This window comes from Adiantum capillus-veneris, chromosome 5 (genome assembly GCF_014529385.1).
Source record: "Adiantum capillus-veneris isolate H3 chromosome 5, ASM1452938v2, whole genome shotgun sequence".
NCBI lineage: Eukaryota > Viridiplantae > Streptophyta > Polypodiopsida > Polypodiales > Pteridaceae > Adiantum > Adiantum capillus-veneris.
Window position 1 is genome coordinate 133,180,124 of NC_140935.1, and position 24,907 is coordinate 133,205,030.

The 24,907-nt window shown below is 49.6% G+C and overlaps 1 protein-coding gene across 2 annotated transcripts in view; it reads left to right on the top strand.

Moving 5' to 3' along the window:
• LOC147458133 (uncharacterized) overlaps positions 1-24,907 on the top strand; it is a 65,183-nt gene that overhangs the window by 9,597 nt on the left and 30,679 nt on the right. The window lies entirely within an intron of this gene.

Here is a 24,907-nt window from a genome sequence, read left to right on the forward strand (position 1 = left end):
ATACACTTTTTGGGACACATTGTGTCAGCAGCAGGAGTGCAAATGGACCCGGCCAAGATAGAGACTATCCGTGATTGGCCCGATTTGAGGAATGTCCATGAAGTTAGAAGCTTCTTGGGATTGTGTTCGTACTACAGGCGGTTCATACGACAGTTTGCAGAGGTTGCTTCTCCTTTGCATACCTTGACACAGAAAGGAGTACCTTTTTCGTGGGGACCCACAGAGGTGACTGCCTTTCGGACATTGAAAGAGAAATTGACTATGGGACCTATTTTGACTTTGTCGGACTTGCAGAAGTCATTTGAAGTATATTGTGATGCTTGTGGTCGTAGTCTGGATGCAGTCTTGATGCAAGAAGGCCATGTCATAGCTTACGAGAGCCGTTTGTTCTCTAGGCTGGAGATGACAACACAGATCTATGAAAAAAAACTTTTGGCGGTTATCCATGCTCTTAGTCAGTGGCGGCATTACCTACTCGGAGCGGATTTTACTGTCTTTACAGACCATCAGAGTTTGCGCTACTTCTTGTCACAGAAGCAGCTTTCGGAAAAGCAGATGCGGTGGACGAACATCTTGTCATAGTTCCACTTCCAGATTGTCCATGTGCAGGGACAGAAGAATGTGGTGGCAGATGCTTTGTCTCGGAAACCATTGGTTCTGGCTATTTCCGCGATACATCATAGGAGCTTCGAGGATATGGTCGATCAGTATGCCACAGATACAGATTTTGCAAATATTTTCACACGGATACGGGATGGGGAGACAGTAGCGGGATACTCCCTTCGGGAAGGCTACTTGATGAAAAAGACTATGTTGTGCATTACACAGCCGTTGAGGGATAAGGTTATGACTGAATGCCACTGTCCACCTTTTACGGGTCACCGCGGCATTGCTACCACCATGAAGGGGTAGAGAGATACTTCTTTTGGCCGTGACTCAAGAAGGATGTCGAAGAGTTTGTGCGCAGTTGCTTGGTATGCCAAAAGGTCAAGTTTGACAGGCATAAAGCACAGGGATTGTTACAACCTTTACCCATACCCACCCGCCCCTGGGAAAATATTGAAATGGATTTCATTTTTTTTTAATCTCCCGAGAATACAGAATGATCATGATGATTTTCCGATTACATGGCACGTCTGAGACGATTCTCTCCGACAGAGACCCCATATTTATGAGTTGGTTTTGGAAGGCAATTTGGGAGAACATTGGCACGCAGTTGCAGTTCTCGTCATCGTTCCACTTGCAGACTGACCTGCAATTTGAGATTGCCAATTCAGTGATTTTAGATTTATTGAAGTCTTGTATCTCGGATTAGAAGACTCAATGGGAAAAGAACTTACCTTTAGTGGAATTTGCCTATAGTAACACGATACACTCTTCGACGGGGAAGACGCCATGTGAGATTGTTGAAAGTGCTGCGAAGGTTCCATCCTTCCTGAGCACGAAAGATTAGATATTTGAAGCGGATGAATATTCGCGAGACTTGGATACGGCTTTTGCCAAGGTTCGCGAGACTTTGCAGGAGTCTCAAGAACGACAGAAAAAGGCAGCGGATCGCCATCGTCGCGATTGGAAACTGAAGGAGGATGATTGGGTGCTCTTACTTTTGAGAAGGCACGCCTAAGAAAGAAAAAGGGAAAGGAGAGGCTTTTTCCAAAGCTTAGTATGTGATACTACGGACCTTTCCAGATTACTGACAAGATAAATGATGTCTCCTTCCGATTGAAACTGCCAGATACTTGGAGGATTCACAATGCATTGCATGTGAGTCTCTTGAAACCTGTTAAGGGTGATGTGCCTGATGATGGGGAGCCTGATGAGCAACCCAAAGTGGAAGAAAACGAGGAGATCCTTGTTCCTGAACAGATTTTGGCACATAATGATACGAAGAAAGGTAAAGTCCGAAGGCAGGTTCTTGGTTAAGTTCAAGAACTTTCCTGCATTTGATGCGAAGTGGATGGAGGAGGAGGACCTAGCAGATACTCCTCGGATTGTGAAACTTTACCTCGATGTTTTGGTTTAGCATAGTCTACTCCAAACGGAACCCTGAATTCAGCTTGGCCGGAGATTTGGTGCAATGGGATGCACAAGAGGGGAGTCACTCCGCTCCCTTGTCAACAGATGCCTCGATTTTGATACTAAAGTCACTGATGTCTCTTTGAGCTTCAGGGATACTGAGAGCTGACAGTATTCTGCCGGATGACTTTATGAAATGGAATTCCTGATTATGATACTGATTTGTTCTTGACTTCTTGTGAGTGCAGGAACTGATAGACGAAATGATTGCAGCATTTTGGTCCACTTGATCTCGAATAGACATGGTTGCAATAGGGGTTAGTCAATCGGACATCGATGAGGTCCCGATTGGACCTAGATGTGATTGCTAGCTACATTGCCGATAAATCATGGTCTAAGATCCGAATGAATGTTGAATGTCATGTGATGTCTGGTGATGTCCTGTGATGTCGTGTGATGTGACTGTCGATTTTGTACATGTGCTAGATGTGTGTTCCTAGTACGTAGGTACTAACAGTCAGTGTCTGCTAAGACGGTTTATGGCTTTTGTCGGTTTTGCAGGCGTAATCGCGGTCGATTACAATGCTTTCAAGAGGGGGGTATGTCACAAAGTGATGACGTGGCGGATAGCAGAAACCCTAATTTCTGCCAAAAACCCTAATTTCCGAAAATCGCGGAGGCGGAATATTATTATTATTATTATTTTTTTGGGAAATTTTGAGCGACGCAAATCTCAGCTTTTCGCTTTGATTTGGGAGAAAGAAAGAGAAAAAGAGAACTTGCTTTTTACTGACTCTCATTGAGAGAGAGAGAGAATCTACTTTTGCTTTGAAGCTTTTGGGGCTCTGCTTTTGGGCATCCCTTGTAACCTTTAAATTAGTGGTGAGGGCCTCACTTCTCAGAGCATTTGGACGCAGAGTCAGAGTGAAACCCTAACCGCTCTCTTGTACTTTGATGATTGATTAATATAAAAAGAAATACTGAAATGGGCGCCAGTCTTTGGGGCCAATATCTCTAGGCACGGAACTCCGTCGGGCCAGTGCAAATCTATTGTGATCTGTGAATTGTTTTGAAGTGGTTATTTGGTGCTGTCGCGGTTGATTCTTGACTTGGAGTGTCGAAGTCTGTTACAGTAGGCTTCTTGCTAGGGCCTTGAGCCGGTGAGCCTGCAAAGCGTCAAGATAGAGAGTGTGTGTGAGTTCTTGGGTTGGCTTTTTTTGCACCGTTTGAAGGCTGCAAAGGAGAGCTCTTTGACACAGGAGTGTGCCTATCAAATCCCTTTGTAATTTTTCATGAAAATGGCCATGGTGATGGCATTGCAAGCCTTTGTATATGCCTTTTGAAGTGTAACCAAGCCACTCTTGCCCCATTTTGTTGTCGTTTCCTCTTCCCCCCTTCTCTCTCTCTTGCTTTCGTGTTTCCCCTCGGTGCCGGAAGTGTGGATGTGTGTGTCCCCCCGGACCGACGGTGTTTTGTGTGAGTGAGATTGAGCGGCTGTGTGCATGTGTAAGGGTGGAGACCGATCGTGGCAATAGGTGTGTGTTGTGTGGTGGACTTGCGGAGTGTGTGAGCAGTGGAAAAAGAGCAGATGGTGGTCTGCAAGTGTGAAGTGTGTTTTTGAAGTGTTTTCTGAGAGGATAGGGGTGCTATGGATACCCTGAGCTATAGAGAGGCCCTTGTGTTTGTGTCGGGTGTGTTTCCCCATTCCCCCTCTCCAACGTCATAAACTGGGCTCTCCCCGGCACAATCACCCCTCTGTCCACAATGGCATGCCGCCAAGCATCCACAATAAACATACATACCCCTCCCTGCCCACTCATGGGTCCAAAACCTGCTGACCAAAATGGCTCACATCGGCTTGGCAAAATTGAGCCATATTTGCGATTCGCGAATCCGGCTCTCACTCAGATGGTGCTCTTGTAGCATCAAGATATCAATGGAACCGCCTACCAAGCATCACTGAATCTCGTGACGAAGCATGCCTCTATAACGAAGATACTGGGAGCCTCCAAGACCCTGCACATTCCACGAGATGATCCTCATGGTCTGCCAATATATGAAGTAGCTGCGTTAGCATTCCAGCGAGCCTTCGCAATCGGTTTGGAGCGAGAATAATCTCCATCCGAGCGACTGCGGATCTGACCCCCTGAGCGCCGCACACTGCGCACCATCCCCCAGTGGGTATATGCCATAGCTAAGGCTGATGCCTCCACAATCTCATCTTCATGAATGCATACATAGAGTGGGGGCCTCGTGAGGTTTGCTACAATGCGAATCACCAAGTGTCTGACCCCACAAGCATCAGTCCTGCCTGTAATTGTGTAATGGGCGAGCTCCCAAAAATGGGCAAGCATATCTGACACATCCAGGTCTCCCAAGTGTTGAGAGAACTCTATAGCCTGTGTTTGGAGGAACTCTGATGCCAAGTCCATGGACCACTCTCTATTACTCGCTCCACACAACGAGAAGGAGAAGGCTACTGAGAAATTCAGTGCCTCCTCTCCCCGCGTTGGGAGGATACGCAAGCATATCTGTCACATCCAGGTCTCCCAAGTGATGAGAGAACTCTATAGCCTGTGTGTGCAGACACTCTGATGCCAAGTCCATGGACCACTCTCTATTACTCGCTCCACACAACGGGAAGGAGAAGGCTACTAAGGAATCGAGTGCCTCCTCTCCCCGCACTGGGAGGATAACCACGTGGCCCTGCACAGGTGCCGGCTCATGTGTCTCCTCAGTACCAAACAAGCGCGTGAAAGAGTAGTCAAACGATGCAGTCCTGTGGCTCGAATCAAAGCTGAGTAGCCGACTCCGTATCACTGACATGCGTGAAGCTCTAATCGGCATCGTAGCTCTCTCCACTGGCCCACGAGCAAAATCTCTACTCAGTGAGCGTCGCACTGTTGGAGAGTGCCAAGAAAGTGGTGGCTCCTCTGTAGAAAGCAAAGAGAAAGGCGAGGAAATGGCAGCGGGGGCGAGGTGTGGAGAGGGAGCAGCTGGTGCTGCAATGGGAGGTGGAGAGGCGGGACGAGGCAAAGGCGAGTATTGCAGAGGCGGGCCGTTATCTCCACGAGGGGGAGATAAAACCGACTGCTCATGCACTGTGGGCATGATGGACGGGGCAGAAGGCGGTGGAGGAGGGGGTAGAGAAGTGGGGAGAGGTGCTGCCATCTCCTGATCCATAGGCTGCTCTCCTGAGCTCTCTGTATGTAAAACCTCAAACTGGTTCTGCATCGGCACCCTGCCGCTGGATCGGCTGGTCAGGCTGGCTCCCTCGATGGCATCCCTGCACCTGCTGCCACTCTAATGTAGCAACAAGTAGGGGAGGCCTCTTTGCAGCCAACCGAGATGTGGCTCCGGTGGCTAGCTGTGTCGTCGAAGCTCCAGCCGCCGATCTGTGTCTGTGTCGGTGGTGGAGCCCGAGGTCTCCGACGAGAACAGGCTTTGGCCAAGTGGCCAACCTGTGGACAGATAAAGCACTAGTTCGGGAGCCCCGAATACTCTACTCACTGATCAAACCATCCCTTGCCAACCTTAGGTAGTTGAACTACCTTTGGCAAGCAAGAGACATCTGATATCAGAACTCTGACTGAAGGCATACCAACTGCTCTGGCAACAACTGATCCTACTGTACGTGCTGTCTCCAGGACCGACCCCACTAGAGAGCCAATCTAGGAAAGTAGGGGCAAGTACTTCCGACGGAGACTCGGGAAGCACACTCTCACTGGGAAAAGACGCTCAGCCCTCTCTGTCGCCTCTACCGGACCAAAACCGTGATGCCACTGGCTAAAGAAGGCTTGATCTCCGCGTATATCCAAGGGGCTCATCCCAATGACCTGTGAGACACTCTGTGCTGTCTCAAACTCGATCTGGTAGTGTCCGCGTCCCAGTAGCTTGATATCCTGAATCTTACCCATATCTGCAAGTAGGCGGGCTTGTAGTAAGTCTCAAAGCTCACCATGACTGGGATGGGTGCCAACAATGCGGCAGATCAAAGAGGTGGCCTGGAGTCTCTCTACCTCTGCTACTAAGCTCGCTTCCGCTTCTGGTGAAAGAGAAAGCCTGATGGGGGTGTCCTCGGGGGCGGTCAAGGGGGCTGCATGTGAGTCCCTCTGAGGCAGAGTGGGAGGAGCCTCCATCAGAGTGTGAAGCCGGAATGAAGGTGGAAAGACGTCGATGAAGAGGAAAGGGGCTGTCGAAGTCACGTTGCTGTTGATTCTCTAACACTCTCTCTCTGCTCGTCACAGCAGCAATAGGGGAAGCACCTGGCGGAGGGGGGAGACGTGATGGCGTTCTGCAGAAGGGGGGAGGGGGGGAGGTGAAGGTGATGGCGTAGTTGCTTGGCGAGGGCGACGGGCTTCAGCGAGCGCTCGATGAAGTTTCTGTGGTTTTGTGTTTTTGTTTTTTTTGGAGAAAAAGATCCTTCTATTAGTTAATGAAAACTGCCCATAGGGCTACAACCACCTCTGAAAGAGAGGGCTACAACAATCATGATGGGGAGACTCTCCCAATGAAAAAACAACATATGTACAATGAGGCTAAATCAAGAGATGAGAGGAGGGAAGAGCCACAAAAGTGGATGGTAGTGCCATCTGAGCACACCCTGGACCATAGTGAAGAAAGGCCCGGGACGACAAAGTCGAAGGAAAGCCTCTTGCGCTCTTGCATGTGGTCAGAGCTACCCTGGAGTCACTCGAACTGTCCTCTAAGAATATGGATCAGCTCTAGCCAAAGTGTAAGGTGCAGCGGAATGAATGTTTGAACTTTGCTCAAGATGAGTGCTCCGAATTGTGCTCAAGGTTCCTTTTACTTACGGAAGGGGGAGCCTTCCGTTCCTTTAGTGAGAGAGTGCAATGGACACAAACAAAGTGAATGGACACTGTGAATGGAGTGTATGAGACTAAGAGATAGAGAAGAGAATACGACACCAGAGACGTAAAACCCTCCTCCGAAGGCCCCACTCTCTATGGTGAGAGCGGTCTACTTATGATTGCACAAATCTCTACAATGCTTGGACTTGCCGACGATGTCGACGACAACGAGACGGGCTGAAATCTGCAAATCTTCTATCTGCTGAATTCTGACTCTATGTCGGTGACGATGTCGATGGCAACGATGCGACGACGACGCGCTGAAAACGCATCTGCATCTGCGTTTTCCGGGCTGAAACTGTAAACCTTACGGAAACTGACTGTGCGGCGAGGAATTGCTGCGGGAAGGTGAGATCTGCGAGGTTTGGGACTTGATCTGTGGTGTCTAAGGGCTGAAAACTGAAAACGCTGATGGTTCTTGATGTTCCGTCGCGGTGAATCTGCAAAACGTTGGGGCTGATCTGCAAATAAAAAACGCTAGGGCTGAAAATGGTTCTGCGGTCGCCGGATGTTCTGCAAATGCAAAACGCTAGGCTGATCTGCTTCTTGCTATCGCTAGGAATCTGCAAGATCCAAAAACGCTGGCTGATCTGGTCCAAAACGCTAGGTTGATGCTGTGGAGCAAAAACGCTAGGCCTCTTGGGGGTTCTGCTGAGAAGTTGCTTGTTGAGAGTGTGCTCCTGTTGCGTCTTCTGCTAGAAAGTGCTAGCACTAGGTTTCTACTTATACAAACTTAGCAAATTTCCCCTACCTACTTTCCAACAAAAGTCACTTAAAAATAATAAGCGAAAAATGTCAAAAATAAGGAAAATAGGCTAAATCCATTGGAAAATTCCCCTGAAGGATTCTGATGGGAATGCTTATGATCATGCCGTGTGCAACCAGAGGATGTGCATCTATACTAAGTGCCTGGGCATGCACGGTCTGCGAACAGACTCACAAAAGTGCCAAAACACTTGCTAATCTAGACTGACTGGACTGATTGAACCCTTGTCGTACTGTAGCTTGTCCATGGACACATAGGGTTGGATGTGTCACGTGACACAAAGATCCCGACAGTCTCTATTGGTGGTACAGGGCGAGCCTCGAAGATGCGGAAGCAACGGGCCCGCCAGATGAACCAGAGTGTCAGGCCGCCGATGAGCTCCCAACACTCCTCTCTCTCACTGCACCACTCTTGTGGAGGAAGCTCTGTAGCAGGCTGGAGTGTAGGTCGACCCCCCTGCATCACTATCATCCTGTTGGTGGAGGATAGCTTAAACTGAAGTGCCGGGCCCGTGAGTGGACCAAGCAGTTGCTCCCCATGTGTACTGCTGGGTGGTGGAAAGAGCTGGCATCAGTCGAAGAACTCGAAGCCACACCTGCTGTGCCAAAGGACAGTCCCAAAGATAGTAACGCTGACTCTCCATAAGGTGGTCACAAGCTGCACATGCGGCCGAGAGACCACTATGTACAAGCCAACTCCCGACTGCTGTAGCTCGGTGTGCTACCAGACCTTGGAACAAAGTGACTCGCCTCGGCTATCTGAAGTCCCACAACCTCTCCCAAAAATCTGCCAAGAACTCAGCTGTGAGACCCTCTTCCTGCCAATGAGGTGCTGCAGCAGGACGAGCCTCTCCCTGTGCTGCCAGTATGTGACGTCCCAGTCGAACAGTGTACCGAAAGAAAGGGACACCTGGATGGATCTGCTGAGGAGAAAGGGTCCCTCCACAGTCACTCTCCAGGATCCCACTGTACTCTTGCCAATGGACAACTCTCCCAAGCCCACAGTCTCCAGTGGCCAGTCTCAAGAGCTGCTGGGTCGGGATCTATGACACAAGTCCTCCCACAGATGCCCACCACTCGGATCCTTTGAAAACAGCACTCTGCGACCTGTGGAGCCTCTACTGCAACTCTGTGTAAACGTCCCTCACCTTGTAGCTCGAAAAACAGGGAGGGTACAGTCTCTGAGCAAGCCCGAACTGAGATGAAAACCTCCAGTCGCGTGAAGGCTCCCATCTATCTGGGCGTTGCTGACTCGAGAGGTGTGTGCCACTCAGCTGGTACTGCCTCTGAGATGTCCTAACACATGCTCTGCACCTCTCTCATGCCCTGTAGCTGAATGCCCTGAAGCTCCTCTGACAAGCCTAAAAACTAAAACCAGTCACCTAAAGAGTGTGCTGGACCCTCTGCCATGGGACCCCAGGAAACATGAGGCCGACTACCAACCAAGTGGCCTCTCTGAGTGCTAACCACAGGGTTCCAAACAAGGGGCTGTCTCAGATGCTCCTCCGTGCAAGTAGGCTGATGCTGCTCTAGGCCTCTCCGCACTTGCTCCCGATATCGGAGCAGACTCACAATAGCAAAGCGGTCCTCCAGTCTCCTGCTCAAGCCAACTCTGCACATCTCTGTGAAAATCCATCTAGTCGAGGGTCGCCAGGGGCCTCCAACCTGAGGCACCCTAGCACTAAGCCGCTGAAGCAAGAACTCCTTCCAGGGCTCCTCACCTGGAAGAAGTCCTCTGACGATAAACTTCCCAAGAAGGGCTCTGCTCTGTTGTGCTGGGTCTATGATCCGAACCCTCCCTGAGAACAAGGAAGAGTGATGACTTGCCATGCCACTTTGGCCCGGGCTATCTGAGTGTCACGCCCTGACCAAAGGAAGTTCCTGATCATCCTCTCTACCTGGCTGATACAAGAACTCGAGAAGACCCAACAAGAAGTGATGTCCCTCATAGTAGCCAACAACACCTGGTTGGCCACTATTACTCTGTTTGCCAGAGAAAGCCATGCGGAGCTCCAATGTAACAACTTCCTCTTGATAGACAGGAGGAGGGGAGCAATCTGTTGCTCAGGAGACAAGTCCAAACCAACCTGACAGCCCAAGTACCGAACTGGAGTCCCTAGGGTAATCCACCTGAAACCCTCACCTGGCATCCAAACAGGCGTAAGAGCACTACCAACCGAGAAAGCCACTGTCTTTCTCCAGTTGATCAATGCGCCAGATGCACAACAGAAAGTCTCAAGAGCCTGCTCACATCTCCTGCTCAAGCCAACTCTGCGCATCTCCGTGAAAATCCATCTAGTCGAGGGTCGCCAGGGGCCTCCAGCGTGAGGCACCGTAGCACTAAGTCGATGAAGCAAGAACTCCTTCCAGGGCTCCTCACCTGGAAGAAGTCCTCTGACGATAAACTTCCCAACAAGGGCTCTGCTCTACTGTGCTGGGTCTATGATCCCCAATCCTCCCTGAGAACAAGGAAGAGTGATGACTTGCCATGCCACTTTGGCCCGGGCTATTTGAGTGTCACGCCCTGACCAAAGGAAGTTCCTAATCATCCTCTCTACCTGGCTGATACAAGAACTCGAGAAGACCCAACAAGAAGTGATGTACCACATAGTAGCCAACAACACCTGTTTGGCCACTACAACTCTGCCTGCCAGAGAAAGTCGTACGGAGCTCCAATGTAACAACTTCCTCCTGATAGACAGGAGGAGGGGAGCAATCTGCTGCTCGGGAGACAAGTCCAAACCAACCTGACAGCCCAAGTACCGAATTGGGAATCGACTTGAAACCCTCACCTGGCATCCAAACAGGCGTAGGAGCACTACCAACCGAGAAAGCCACTGCCTTTCTCCAGTTGATCAATGCGCTAGATGCACAACAGAAAGTCTCAAGAGCCTGCTCATACCTGTGAAGGTTGGCCTCTTGGCCATCCAAGTACAAGGCTGACTCGTCTGCAAACTCAACATCTAGTAGCTCATCTCCCTGAATAGGGAGCACTAAGCCACGTAAACCAACCTGCTGTGAAACCAAAAACCTGCTAATCGCCTCAGCATAGAGTAGAAAGAGGAAGGGGGCAAGAGGGCAGCCCTGTCTGACCGAACGTGTGAGCATGAATCGATCACCTCTACCTCCTGACAAAAGTACCTGACTGTGCCCGTCTATACAAGGCTGACATCCCTCTGATCCAAGCATCTGAGAAGCCCATCCTGTGTAGAGTGCCCTCCAAAAAGTTCCTAGTCAACTCTGTCGTAGGCCTTCTCAAAATCGAGAAGAAGGATCACCAGATCCTCACCACGGAGCCGCGCGAGGGCAGAAGCCTCCCAAAAAGTAAAGATGTTGTCAAGGATACTACGCTTCTTGACAAAACCTGTCTGAGTCCCATGTATAATGCTCTCTAGAAGTGGCTGAATCCTCAAACTCAGAGCCTTGGCAAGAATTTTGTAGGCTGAGTTGAGATGGTGATGGGGCGCCACTGTCGAATCTCACCAGGGAGCCACCCTCCTTGGGAATGAGGTAGATCAGGCCCTCACTCATGTTGTCAGGCATCTCTCCTGTGTGTAGGATGTACTGAAAAGCACTACATAGATCTGAGCCAAGCAAGTCCCAGTACTCCAAGAAAAATCTGGGAGACAAGCCATCCTTACCTGAACAGCTACCACGGGGAAGTGCTCTCAGAGCCGTGTAGCTCCTCTAGCTGAAGAGGCAGCTAAAGCCTTTGGCGCATCTCCTCAGTCACAAGACAAGGCATCTGTGCCCACACCTGCTCTCTGCATGCATCCTGACACTCTCACTGAGACTCTGCAGACAATAAATCATGGTAGATGTCAGTGGCAACTGCACGCATGTCCTTTGGCTCTGAAGCAACTGACCCGTCGGGCCTCCTCAATTGACTGACCTTAGCATGCGTATGCCGAGGTCCCACTGCCTCAAAGAAAGCGCCTACCACTCTGTCACCCACCTAGGTCCATTGAGATTCCTGTTGATGGAAAGCAAACTCATGGCGCCTCTCCTTTGTGCTGACAAGCTCTTGGCGAGCTTGCTGTAACTGCTCCTCGAACCAAGGACTGTCTGGATGCTGCCCTTGCATCCTCTATAAGGAAGCAACGCCCCGTCGGAGACGCTGCTCCCCCCTCTCTCGTTGTAGCCAGGCGAGCCGAAGACTCCTGAAGAAAGAGTCGACTAAGCTGAGCAAGTCTTGAGGCCACTCTGTCAACAGGATAATCCTGCATGTCTGCGCTCTCTGTCCAAAGAGCCTCCACTCGCTCTCTAAGCGCGGAGTCCAAGAAGACCCTCTCTGGGATGCGAAGCAACGTGCTCCCACTCCTCCACCTATCAGTCACTGTAAGGATCACTGGAGCATGGTCCGAAAAGGAAGTCCCTGCTAGAATGCCAACTGTCCCACCCAAGTCACAGAAGTGGTCACTAGTGTAGAAGCGATCTATCCGAGATAGATTCACGCCTCCCACTCTGTTGTCTGAACGGGAGAAAGCCAGATTGTCTGGGGGCCTCACAAAACTATAATGCTTCCAGACATCTGAAACCCGCAGAGTCAAACAAAACCTCTCTTAAGCTGCCAGCTCAACTTCATGCATAGTAGTATGGCTACCACCAATCCTGTCCAAGGGTTCCTCTAACATGTTGAAGTCACCCCCTACACACCATTGCTCTGCCTGCGGCAGAGACTCAACAATCTGAGACCAAAACTCTGCAAGTGCACTCGCCACATTGGGCACATAGATGTTCAGGAAGCCCACGAGACAACCCTGAACCTGCATAGTGATCCATTGAGCCCTGCCTGGCACAATAATCCCTCTGCCAACAATGGTCTACTGTAAAGAGTCCGCAATAGTCATACATCCCCCGCCCTGGATGCCTCCAGGTCCAAATGCAGCTGACCAAAAAGTCTCAGATCGTCCACGCAAAAGCTGACCACAATGTCTAATGCGGTTCTCACACAGATGGTGCTCCTGTAGCATAAGAAGGTCAATTTCTCCTCCCACAAGGCATCGCTGAAGCTCCTGACGCAGTCGGCCCCTCTGACGCTAAAACTGCGGCCCACCTAGTCCCTGTATGTTCCATGAGACGATCCTCATGGGGAGCAAGAGAGAATTGATGTTGCCGCAACAGCTAACTGTGCTATCTTCGAGGCAGGCTTGGATGGGGAGTAATCCGCATCCGAGCATCCTTGAGATAGGCGTGACTGTAGAGAGTGTCTAGCCCAAGCCCAAGTAGACTGAGCCGTGCGTAAAGCAACCTCCTCTGTCCGGGAGTCCTCATGTATGTGTACATAGCATGGCAGGCTCTGTGTGTCAGCAAAAAAGTGAACCACAATGTGTCTACATCTTGCTGTGTCTAGAGGTGTCACAACAAACTTGGCCAATGGCCAAAGAATCTGAAGCAAGTCTGTACTCCCTAGGTCTCCCATGTGGTGAGAGAACTCTAGGGTGTGTGTCTGTAGCCACTCCAACATTGAGTCTATAGTCCACTCAACCCGGTCCTTGCCGCATAGGGGAAAAGAGAAGCCAACCACTGAGTCCAATGCCTCTATTAGCCTAGCTGCAAAGAAAAGTACATGAACTCTGAAGCAGGCAGTGTCAAGGTCTGGTGAGGGGGTCGCCGAGAAAACGTGTAAAGTCGTAGGAAAAAAAATCCCAACGGCGACGAATGTCGAAGCTCGTCAGACTTGGAGGAACTGTTGCAAAGGGAGACGTCTGCATCAGAAGAGGGGGTCGCAAGAAAGGCTGTCCCTCTCTCGCTAAGCGACTCGTGGAAAAGGCGTTGCAAAGAGATCTCCTAGTAGCCGAGGAAGGCCCTGTCCCCTCGGACGGCTGCGGGACTGGAGCGGGAGGAGGTGAGGGAGCGGGAGGAGCAGGGGGAGAGGGTAGGCGAGGGGGGTCGGCAAAGGTATGGGGGGGAGATGGAGAGGCAGAGGGAGAAGGGGGAGTGGGGGGGGGGGAAGAAGAAGGGGGGAACTGAGGGGGAGGAGGGGCTGTCGAGGGTGAGGTTGAAGTGGAGACTGGAGCAGGGACCTCGTCCTGCTGAAGAGGGTGAAATCAGTTCCCCGTGGAAACCCACTGTTGCTGGACAAGAGCCTGAGGACCACTTTGAGTGCCAGGCTGGCGCGGAGACCCCTGCCGACGTCGACCACGAGCCTGCTGCCAGCCCTCCTCTGCTGCCAGCCCTCCTCTGCTTGAGCCCCTGGCTCGGAGGATGGCTCTGCCTGCATACTCTATGACTCTGCCTGCTGGTTGCTACTGGCCAGCCCTTGAGGGTTGGGGCCGGGCTTGTGGTGTAGGTCGAGGTCTCCTCCGTGGACAGGCCTTCGCAAGATGGCCCATCTGTCGACAAATGAAACACTGATTTGGGAGGTCCGAATACTCCACGCTCTGTCTGAACGAACCCCCACTCACCCGAGGAAGTAGGATAACCTTGGGGAGAGTGTGGGTGTCCCTAACCAAAACACTTACTGAGGGAATGCCAGCCGCCTTGGCAGCAACTGATGCTGCCGTGCGAGGTGTCTCCATGACAGTCCCAATCTCTGAGCCTATCCTGGACAAAAGTGGTAAGCACTCCCTCCTCAAACCAGGAAAGCAGATGGAGTTGGAAAGGTCTGCCTCCTCTACTAGAACATCTGAGGCTGGGTCAAAACCATGTCTCCACTGTCGAAAGTGGGCTCAAACTGCTCGGATGGTCAAGGGGCTTATCGCGATGACCTTGGATGCCATCTCGGAGGTCTCAAACTCTATCTGATAGTAGCGGCGTCCAAGGAACTGCACGTCCAAGGTCTTGCCCACCTCTATGAGAAGGCGGGCCTGGAGAAGATCACGCAGCTCTCCTCTGCTAAGTCTGGTGCCAAGAATCTTGCAAATCACGGAGGTCGCCTGCAGGCGTTCCACCTCTGCGGCTAGGCTCGCTGGATCTGTCGGTGAAAGAGCAAGTCGAATGGTGGGCTCAGCGGGGTCGGGCGAGGGGACTTCATTGAAGTTCCTTTGTGGCAGAGCTTGAGCCTCCATCTGTGTCTATTGCTGTGAGGAAAGGGCGGAGAAACGTCGACGACGGGGGAAACTTCTGCTGGACCGAATCCGTCAAGGGTGCTGGCGAGGCCCGACAAGCAAGAGAAGGTGAAATGCAGGCGGACGGGGCAATGGAAAAAGATAGTGTGTAGGTGGGCGGGCGAGGCAAAGGGCAGGCGGACAAGGCAGCGGCTGGGGACAGACAGGCAGCGGGTGGAGCTAGCGTTGGGCGGCGAAATGGGCTGGCGACGGGCAGCGTGAGGGGGAGGGCTGGCAATGGGAAGCGGGCAGTGGGCAGCGTGTGTGGCAGCGGGCAGGGCAGGGTGGGTAGGGGGGCTGCGTGCAGGAGAGTGGGTGGAGGTGCTACGCGAGGGCAGCAGGGGATGGGGCACAGCGATGGCGAGGGGAGAGGGGGGGGTTGAGCGGCGATGGCGCGGGGATGGGGGGGGGGGGTTGTGCGGGCAGCAGCAGTGAGCCTGAGGTTTTAACTGTGGTTTAGTGTTTGTGTATGCATTCTTCCGAATTCCCTCCAACAATTTGCCGTTTTCTTCGCATGGGTCAGATTTTCATCGCTATGGTCCTTGTGGCACCGCCGCAATCTCCGCATGTTTCATCAGCATGATGCAGATCCTTTTCCATCGTTCAAGTTTTCGCTAAGGCAATCGTTACATTTTGCCTTTGACATTGGGGACATATCCCTCGAAATCTTGCAACTCTTCTATGTTTTCTTTTGGCGCTTTTGTAACGCAGAGCACTTCAGTGTTCTTCCCTTCGTATATGATCTTTTTTGGTGGGTTTTCCTCGCCTTGAGGTTCCCACAGGTAAATTAATCAAAACAGAGCTACAAAAAAAAAGTGTGTGCTTGTGTGTGTCTGAGAGAGAGGGAGAGAAAGAAAGAGAGAGAGGCATACCCATCCTGCACAAACCCTAATTGCTACATCCCACCCTCACGTTCAGTTCTGCAACCCACCACCTCAGCCATTCTCTTCTCGCCCCCCTCTTTATGCAGCCTAGTTGGTTATTTTCCATATGTATTTTCCTTACAATTGGCCCGCTGGTTGCCCCCTCCCTCCACCAAGGCGCACTCCACATTGCCTCACTGGTGTTCAGTCGAGTTTTGCAACCCTTTTCGTGCTTGCTCTCGTTGCCCCTATCGCTCACTGTTTTGCTTGCTTGCCAGTGTCCGCACTATAGCAATGAAGGTTCTTTTGCTTATCACGAACTTGCAACAGATTTCTCTTCAGCGGTAAGGGATTTTGAGCCGAGCAAGCCGGCTCGCATTTTCGTCCTTCAAGCACGGGCCCTACTTGTAAGCTAGGGTTGTGCTTGCGAGAGAGAGAGAGAGAGAGAGAGAGAGAGAGAGAGAGAGAGAGAGAGAGAGAGAGCCAGAGCCCTATACATGGTCTGCCTCAGACCTGCTGATTGGTTCAACCTCACCCTAAACGTGCGATCCGTACATTTACACCTAACTTTCATCAAGCTGTCCAAACCTGTCAAGGGAAGAAATTGTACGTTGTCAAGTGCAGAGTATCCATTCCACTTGGAGTCACGACCATACGTTGAGATCTTGGGTACTTGGGATCTTGAGGTACTTAGGTTTTGAAAGACTCAAGTTCTTAGCTTGCAATCAGTGTTTGAGAAGGCTTTTCTCTTACCCGAGCTCAACTCTTCACTGCGAGCGCACCCCGTGGCGGCCTTGCGCTCACACCAAAGTTGTTTTTTCCCACCTCACGTCGATTGGCCGACCGCTTAGTGCACGATCCCCTCTCAATGAGTGAAAAGAGGAACAAGGGGAGGCTGGACAAGCCCTTCTTTCTTGGGTTACCTGCCACTCTTCAAAAACACGATGAATCGACACGCCCAAGTGGACTTGGGTTACGTGCGACCGCTACAAGCAAAAAAAAAAATTATGTGGTTCTTTCCTTGAGTGATACAGACCACTACCAAAGAGCTTTGATACCGATGTAAGGTGCAGTGGAAGTGAATGTTGATGGTGCTCATGATGAGTGCTTCGAACATTGCTCAAGGGTTCCTTTTACTTACGGAAGGGAGAGCCTTCCGTTCTTCTTAGAGAGAGAGTGCAAGTGCAATGACCACAAACAAAGTAAATGCTATTGTGAATGAAAGTGATGAAAGTGCTGAGAGAGAGAGAGAGAGAGAGAGAGAGAGAGAGAGAGAGAGAGAGAGAGAGAGAGAATACGACACGAGATGGGTTATCAAACCCCCCTCCAAGGGCCCCCCTCTCTATGACGAGAGGTATATGCTTTAGATTGCACAAAGCTGGTACAATGCTCTAGATGCAATGGACTTGCAGACAATGTCGACGACAATGATGGCGATGACGAGGACGGGTTAAATGCAAAAACGCTAGGGCTGATCTGGCTGAAAACTGAGGGCTGATCTGAGGCTGAAAACTAATACTGTGTCGGTGAGGACGACGGTGACGAGGATGCTTCAAAAACGCTGATTTGCTGAATTCTGAAAAACGCTTGCTGAACTGATGAGATGATGAGGATCTGCTGTGGGAGATGAGATCTACGAGGCTAAGGGGTGAATCTGCAAGTGCAGAGGGTTGAAATCTGAAAAATGCTGACCTGATTTACCGATTGGGAATGCTGGAAACTGAAAACGCTCAAGCAGATCTGCAAGTTGCAAAACACCAAGTGCTCGAGGCTGAAAACATTGGTGGGTTCCGTACCGCTACTGCTGAGTCGAGACACTACAAGTCTGGTGACTTCTTTTGCTGCCTCTTCTGTTGGAAATGGGCGCTCCCTTTTCTCCTTATATAGCAATCCCAAGCTGGGTCGAGCATGCTCCCCTACAGCCCCACGACCTTGGAGAATGCCATAAATAAATAAATAAAATGATAAATAATGTGTGGCCAATCTGCAATGCACAGTTGGTTCATGAAGTGGAAAATGCTAATGCTGGGTGCTACTAGGTTGTGCAATCAGAGGTATGCAACTACTCTAAGTGCCTGGACATGCACAGCCTGCGCACATGCTCACAAAGGTGCTGAACACTTCCTAAGTTGTCCTAAACCCTAGAACTGGGATAGCTTGTCCACATGCACATAGGGTTAGATGTGCACGTGACATTGACACATGTGAAAAGATTGATCAAGTCCGTGAGGGGCAACCAATAGATCTTGTATCTATCGCGATGGATCTCCTCGCCGTCCAGGTGCTAACGTATATTGCCCACTTTAGCAAAGGCTGATCTGCCTTCTGATATTCCCATGGATATGGTCCATGAGGTTCTCAAGCTTTTTCCCAAAGTAAGAGGGCACCCACTGACTGCTACACGCATTGGTCACGCTTTGGGGATGACAACCTTTCCTGCAGTAAAACCGGCTACAAGAACCTATTCACAACTTTCAAAAGATGCGACCATTGAGGCATGCAAAGAGCTACTTAGTACTAGTCATGCTGACCATGTAAGAAATAAAAAGCTCTGGGCCATTTTCAAGTACTACTTTTTGGTCAGAGCTGCTAAAGTAAGCAAGGGTAGATGTGACGTGCCTACAATATTCTCGCACTGCAAAGGCCTATACTGCCTCATCCACACCATCCCGTGTGGCTTTCATCAAATTCTATGTACCTCCTTCCAGTCGCGGGCAAAAAGATTCAGAGCTCAGGTGCAATCTGTGCAATCTAGCTTTCAATGCTTTGTAGCTCCCATGTTGGCCTGTGTCATTAACATACCTGTTAGTCCCATGGATGTGGATGCGGATATGCGGCGTAAAAGCTCTAAGGCAAAAGCAAAAGATATCAAACAGACAATGGATCTACCTAGGAAGCCTAAGAAAAAGAGGGTGAAGGTAGTGAAGGACACAGTAGAATCTTTAATATCACTGCCGGTTTCGGAAAGCCAGTAGCTTCGAGTGAAGCAACCTGTTCGACGTTCCTCGCATACACCCGCTATTGGTTCAATGGTAAGTTCAGGCGCTGCAGATCACACTATGCATGTCACAGCTGTGGCTTCTACAGTGTGTGTTCCTCTCTCTACTACTGCTAATTTTACTCCTACCACAGTGACTAGCTCCCAAGCCCCAGTGGGAGTTGCTTCTTCTCCTATGCCTAGTTCTGATGTAACCACTCCCACTGTCTCTACTCCGCCAAAGAGGCACGCTCCCAATCCACCACCACGAGCAGTGCCACTTGCCACCCTAGTGTCACTAGCAATACCACTTGCGAGCTCTCTCCCACCTGACATTGTTACAAGACCTTCCACGGTGTCGGACTCGACATCACTTTTTCGCATATCTGAGGATATACTGCAGGAATCCAGGCAAGCCATTGCCACCATTGAGCTTGGAGCAAAGCGGTTAGTAGCTACACACCAGCGTTACGTAGCTACCTATGCAGCTGTGGAGGGATCTCTGCAAGTTGCTGAGACCGCCGTCGTCGATCGGGATGCTACTATTTTCGCACTCCGACAGGCTTTGAAGTTAAAGTCTCAAGTGATTAGTGACCTTCAAACTTAGGTACAAGGATTTAGAGAACTGCTCTTACATGAAAATAGGGCAACCCAGCCTACGATGATAGGTATGGGTTATGGATGGACTCGAGCAGGTACACCAGTGCAGAATGCAACAACGGATCCTTCTCAACAATTTATGGGACTTTACCCACAGACTCCAGTTCAGTACTACAATCAACAACAGTATTCTCAGGGGTTTCAATCGTCACCATTCCCTCAGATGCAGAACGTTACTCGCTGCGACGGTATTGTTGGAGCACACCGCCATGGCTGTGTTACTCGACGTCCTTAATACACTACAGGACAGGCGCTACCATCTGCCCAGTAGCAAGTGGTTGGTCCCTTCCCAGGGGGCCCAGTTATACGGATAGGAGAGCTCACATACAGCAGGTCCCCACCATTGATTTGATGGCTCCACCTTCAGAGACTGATGCTTCGGGTGGTGTGGCGACTAATCTTTCTCTTGGGTGACTGGGCAGTTTTTTATAATGACAGTGATGTGCAGTAGTGGTTTCTTTGCGGTCGATTAGCAGTTTCAGTTGTTTCTCACCGAGACGGTGAGTGGTCTTGTGGCGCGAGCAACCTGTAGCAGGCTACAGTGTCACTTTCACAGGACACACAGTTAGTACACTTGGTCTAGGCTAGTTCACACTAGATGGACTCTCTTGGCTGGACAGTGACGTGGCAGCAGGGATACGAACGGTGGTCTAGTGGGCATCGTGGCCAGGTCACCACCACTCAATTTGGGATAGATCTAGATGGCTTACATTTATGAGCAGTTGGTGGCTCTTTATGGTTGTACATATGAGTAGTAGCTGTTGGGTCATCAAATCATCTTCTAGCTCTATGGTCCAGCTTCGTCGTTAGGAGTAGTGAGTCTATACACACAGCACGTCTTCACCATCCCTGCACATCTGAGCCTCGACACCCCATTGTACCTATGAGTCCTGGGTTGGAGTTGAGTGTGTTGCCACGCCAGAGTCTGTATCAGTTCTTTGAGATAGTCGAGTCATATGTCGTGGTCTGCTGTTGTTGTGTCTCTGTGAGCTCAGTTGTTGTCTATTGTTCCTTTGTTTTCAGTCTGTTTTGAGTGAGATTGTCACGCACATTGCACTGAGGAGCACCCACTGTAGAGAGCACGACACACTATCTACGCTATAGGCTTACTACATGCCGAGCCACTGCCGTATTAGAGTTGGTTCACACCGACCTTTAAACCCCTTCCCTCCACAAGGCTCTTTATTTCATGTTATTGGTGGATGATTTTGCTGCTTCACTTGGGCATATTTTCTAAAGCATAAGCACGAGGCATTTGGCCTCTTCAAGAATTGGTGTACTTTTGTGGAGAAGGAAAGCAATCATGTGTTGAGGACCATTTGATCGAGCAGGGGTGGGGAGTTTACTTCCAATGGTTTTATTCAGTTCTATGCGGACCATGGTATCAAGTGAGATCTTGTGAATACCAATACACCTTCAGAGAGTGGAGTTGTGGAGCGGAAGAATAGGACAATGGTCGAGATGGCACGGATCATACTGGAGCATCGAGATTTACCTAAGTCGTTATGGGCTGAGGTAATTGCGAATGCTGTCCACACCATGAACCGATCCCCAACCTCTTCATTTACAAAGATGACACCATTTGAAGCCTACTTCGGTAAGAAGCCTGATATGTCCCGTTTTTGGATTTTTGGGAGCGATGCCTATGTCCATGTACCGAAGGAGCAGAGGGGGAAGTTTGACCCCAAGACCCGCAGAATGTTTTTTGTCAGCTACAACTCTTTTTTAGTGGGATATCAACTCTATGATCCAGAAAAGAAGGAGATTGTTTTCAGCCGTGATGTTTTCTTCAATGAGACCTTGCCTTCAGAGGGGCTTCCGCTCCCAAGCCTTCTACGACGACTCCTGACTTGCTAGTAGCTCCTCCCACAGGGAGCAAGCCCAACAAGTTGCCGAAATTGCTATTGGAGACTTTGTGAGATTCAACAACCTCAAACTTTCCACTCGAATGGCGTGAAGCCGGTACCACATGATGCTCTCAGTGACTTCGACTTGTTGAGTTGGTTGAACCATTACTACATGTGAACTATGCATTGATGTCTACGGTGATCAAGGACAGAGTTCCTCTTACAATTGAGGAGGCGCTTTCACAACCAAAGTGGAAGTTGACCATGCAAAAAGAGTTCGATTCTATCAAGAAGAACAACACATGGGTGTTGGTTCCTTGGCCTGCCAAACGGAAAGTGATTGGGGTCAAATGGGTCTACAAGGCCAAGTACAAAGCTGATGATTCTCTGGACAAGCACAAGGCGAGACTAGTTGCCAAAGGCTTTACTTAGAAACCCGGTGTAGACTATGAGGAGACCTTTGCACCAACCGCACGTATGGCGACCAATTGGATTGTTTTTGTCCTTGCTGCCTTTTTCGAGTGGTTGGTTTTTCCGATGGATGTGGTTTCGGCATTCCTTCATGGTAATTTAGAGAAGGAAGTTTATGTGGAACAACCTCCAGGGTTCGAGGATCCGGACTTTGCACACATGGTTTGTAGGTTGCTCAAGGCCCTCTATGGCCTCAAGCAATCCCCTCGAGCATGGTACCAGAAGATTGATTCCTTTTTCCTACGACACTCCTTTCAAAGATCTTCTGTTGATCCAAACTTGTACATTTACCGTGAGGGAGGGCAAGTGACACTTAATATCCTCTACGTCGACAATCTTGTGATTACACGTAGCTATGTTGAGCACACCCACAGTATTATGACAACCTTGGCAGAGGAGTTTGAGATGACAAATCTTGACTTGCTTCATCATTTTCTTGGATTGGAGGTTTGACAGATAGAGGGAGGCATCTTTCTCTCTCACGAGCGGTATATCTAGGATTTGCTAGAAGCATTTGGTTTGACTGAGTGCAAATTTATCTCTACTTCCATGGATCCCAATAAGAATTTGTCAGAGTTAGATCTTCCTCTCTTAGTAGATGCAATAAAGTAATGGAAACTGGTTGGTTGGTTCTCTCATTTGGGGTACTCAACACCTGATTTGATGTCACTTTCCTGGTGGCTCTTCTCAACTCTTTTATGCAGAAACCCGCCAAGTTACATATGCAGCAGGCCCTTAGGACCTTGCGGTATTTAAAGGCGACCAAGTCATTAGGCATTCTGTACGCGGCTGGAGGTTCGGATTCCCAAGTCATTCTACAAGGATGGAGTGACTCAGATTGGGAAGGTGATCCAGACTGACGACGGTCGACCAAAGGTTTTACCTTTTCTTTTGGCTCAGGAGCAGTTTGATGGAGCAGTAAGAAACAGCCAACAATTGCCTTGTCTTCCATAGACACAGTACCGTGCTGTTTGTAGTGCTACATGTGAGTCAGTGTGGATTTGGAGGCTACTTTTGGAGATGTGCTTTTCGTAGCAGACGACCATTATGTACTCAAACAATCAGAGTTGTATTTCTATTGCGAGGAACTCGGTGTTTCATGCGTGGAGTCTGGACCAAGCATATAGAGATTCAGTACCATTTTGCTTATGAGAAGACCAAGGATGGCTCTATCCGACTAGAGTACATCTCGACTTCGGATAACCCTGCTGACATCTTCACCAAACCTGTTCCACAGCGACATTATCCTCTCATGCAAGCTCCCTTGGACTACTTCCCCATCTAGGAGCTGAGAGGGGGTGTTAGAGTTCATTTTCTTGTCCGATGGTAGCTCCGGTATCTCCCAGGAGCAGATTAGGGAGTGAGGGCTGTTTTGTGGCTGTGCCCGGCCATACTTGAGGCAAACGTACCTGTTCTCGGCGGTGCACTTCAATGTGATGCTCACTTGGTAAGCTCGCATGAGGCGGGACCCCCGTTCCTAGGGTTTCTCGGGGTCAGAGTCTCGAGTCTTCTGCAATTCTGCTACTAAATGTGTGTCCCAGGTCACTTTAGTGAGTTTACATATTTATTAGCCATTTTAGCCATTTATTGGGATCGTGGAGTTTTCTGGCTGAGTAGGGCAAGCTGATAGTTTCCCTATATAGGCAATCCTCTCCTTGTACTATTTGGCATGTTATTCAATGCATATTTCCAGCGTTTAGGCACTCTGTCTCTCTAGCATTTTCTGTGTCTGCTAGCGTTTTTGCAGACGTGCTCATCCTCTCTCTAGCTTTTCTGTAGGCCCATCGATCTCCCTCTTCTGCAGCGTTTTTCCCTGCGATCTCTCTCTCTCTCTACCTCTAGTGCTCCCTCTCCCCAGTGGCCTACACACCCTCCCGGTGTTGCTTTGCACTTAACGAGATCCGGTGCCCACTGACAGACCTAGCGTATGTAGTTGATCTTTTGATAAAACTTCTCGAAGAGACGGATGAGGTTGCTGCAGATGGAAGTTCAAAGTGAATTTGGTTTGAGTTTCGGAAGAAGGAGGCTGGGGAATTTGATGGCTCAGCACCTGCGTGATTGCCTTCTTCTTTTTCTTTTTCACATAATCTTCCTGTTGGCTAGAAGACTCTGAGTTCAAGTCAGAGGTAGAGCTGCAGTCAGCATCTCTGTAACTCTCATCACTGTGATCAGTGGAGGATAGATCAGTGAGGCCATGGCTGCAAGTTTCTATATCTTCTTTCTCTGTAGAACTTCGAGGTGTTTCAATAGGTCTCTGTCGAGACAAAGATTTCTTCCGAGCCTTCTTGCTTGTACCAGCCATCTTGAATTGGTCTATCTTCTTTTCTTTTCTTTTTGTGCTGAAATAGGTTCTTACTGATTGAAAAGCGTGAAATGATAAAAATACCCCAGGGAGTCACAAAGGCCGTTTTAAGCCGATCACCTGGATGGATGCCCAACTGATTGTATCCACTGAACCCATCCATGAAACTGTACAATACATGCCCTGCTACAGCTTCTAGCACACGCTCAGTGAAAGGTGTGGAGAAACCATCTGGAATAGTTACCTTGTTCAGAGCGCGGTAATCTACGCACACACGGATTTTATTGGACTGCTTCTTAGGCTCTATCACCATGGGTGATAATCACTGAGAGTGCTCCACAGATACAATGATCCTTGCCTCTTGCATTTTTTCGAGCTCTGACTTAACAGCCTCTGCATACTTTGGGTTGAGCTTGTAAGCTCGGCCTCTGACTGGCTTAGCCCCTTCAACCAGAGGGATAGTGTGGAGACAATTCTGGTGGGATCCCTTCCAAATCCTTGTAGGACCAAGCAAAAGCATCCTTAAAAGAGTGTATAAAAGAAACTACCTGATCAAGTAATGCGGGTTGCTCCCATAACCAAGCTACTAAGAGGACGTGTTGAGGGTTGTCAGGGTCGCCCAGGATAGACTTTTTTGACCGGGTCAGGAGGTGTAATTGTGGAGGGTACTTCGGAAGTTGAGAAGTGAGCTGCCTCTTGGAGCTTCGAGACATCATGGCCTAGTGTTTGATCGATTGGAAACTCTGCAGGCTCGCAGGTAATCTTCCCCACTTACCATAATTATTTGCATTCTTAAACATAATATCTTATGAGACCTTCAAATTTGTGAATCTTACTGATCTAATTATTTCTGCTCTGTCAAATATTCCACATGACAATTTGGAGAGGACGCTAAAATAAGCTAGATCAGCAAGAATATTGATATACATTTCTTGTATAATGACATTAATCACATTCCATGATCTTGCTATTGCTGATGATCTAATTACTTCTCCTCTAATTTCAGCCGGAAAAATAATTAGATTACCAGCAAGAATATTGAATTTGAATGTCAATATATGGGAAAGAATATGGATGGCGCTAGAC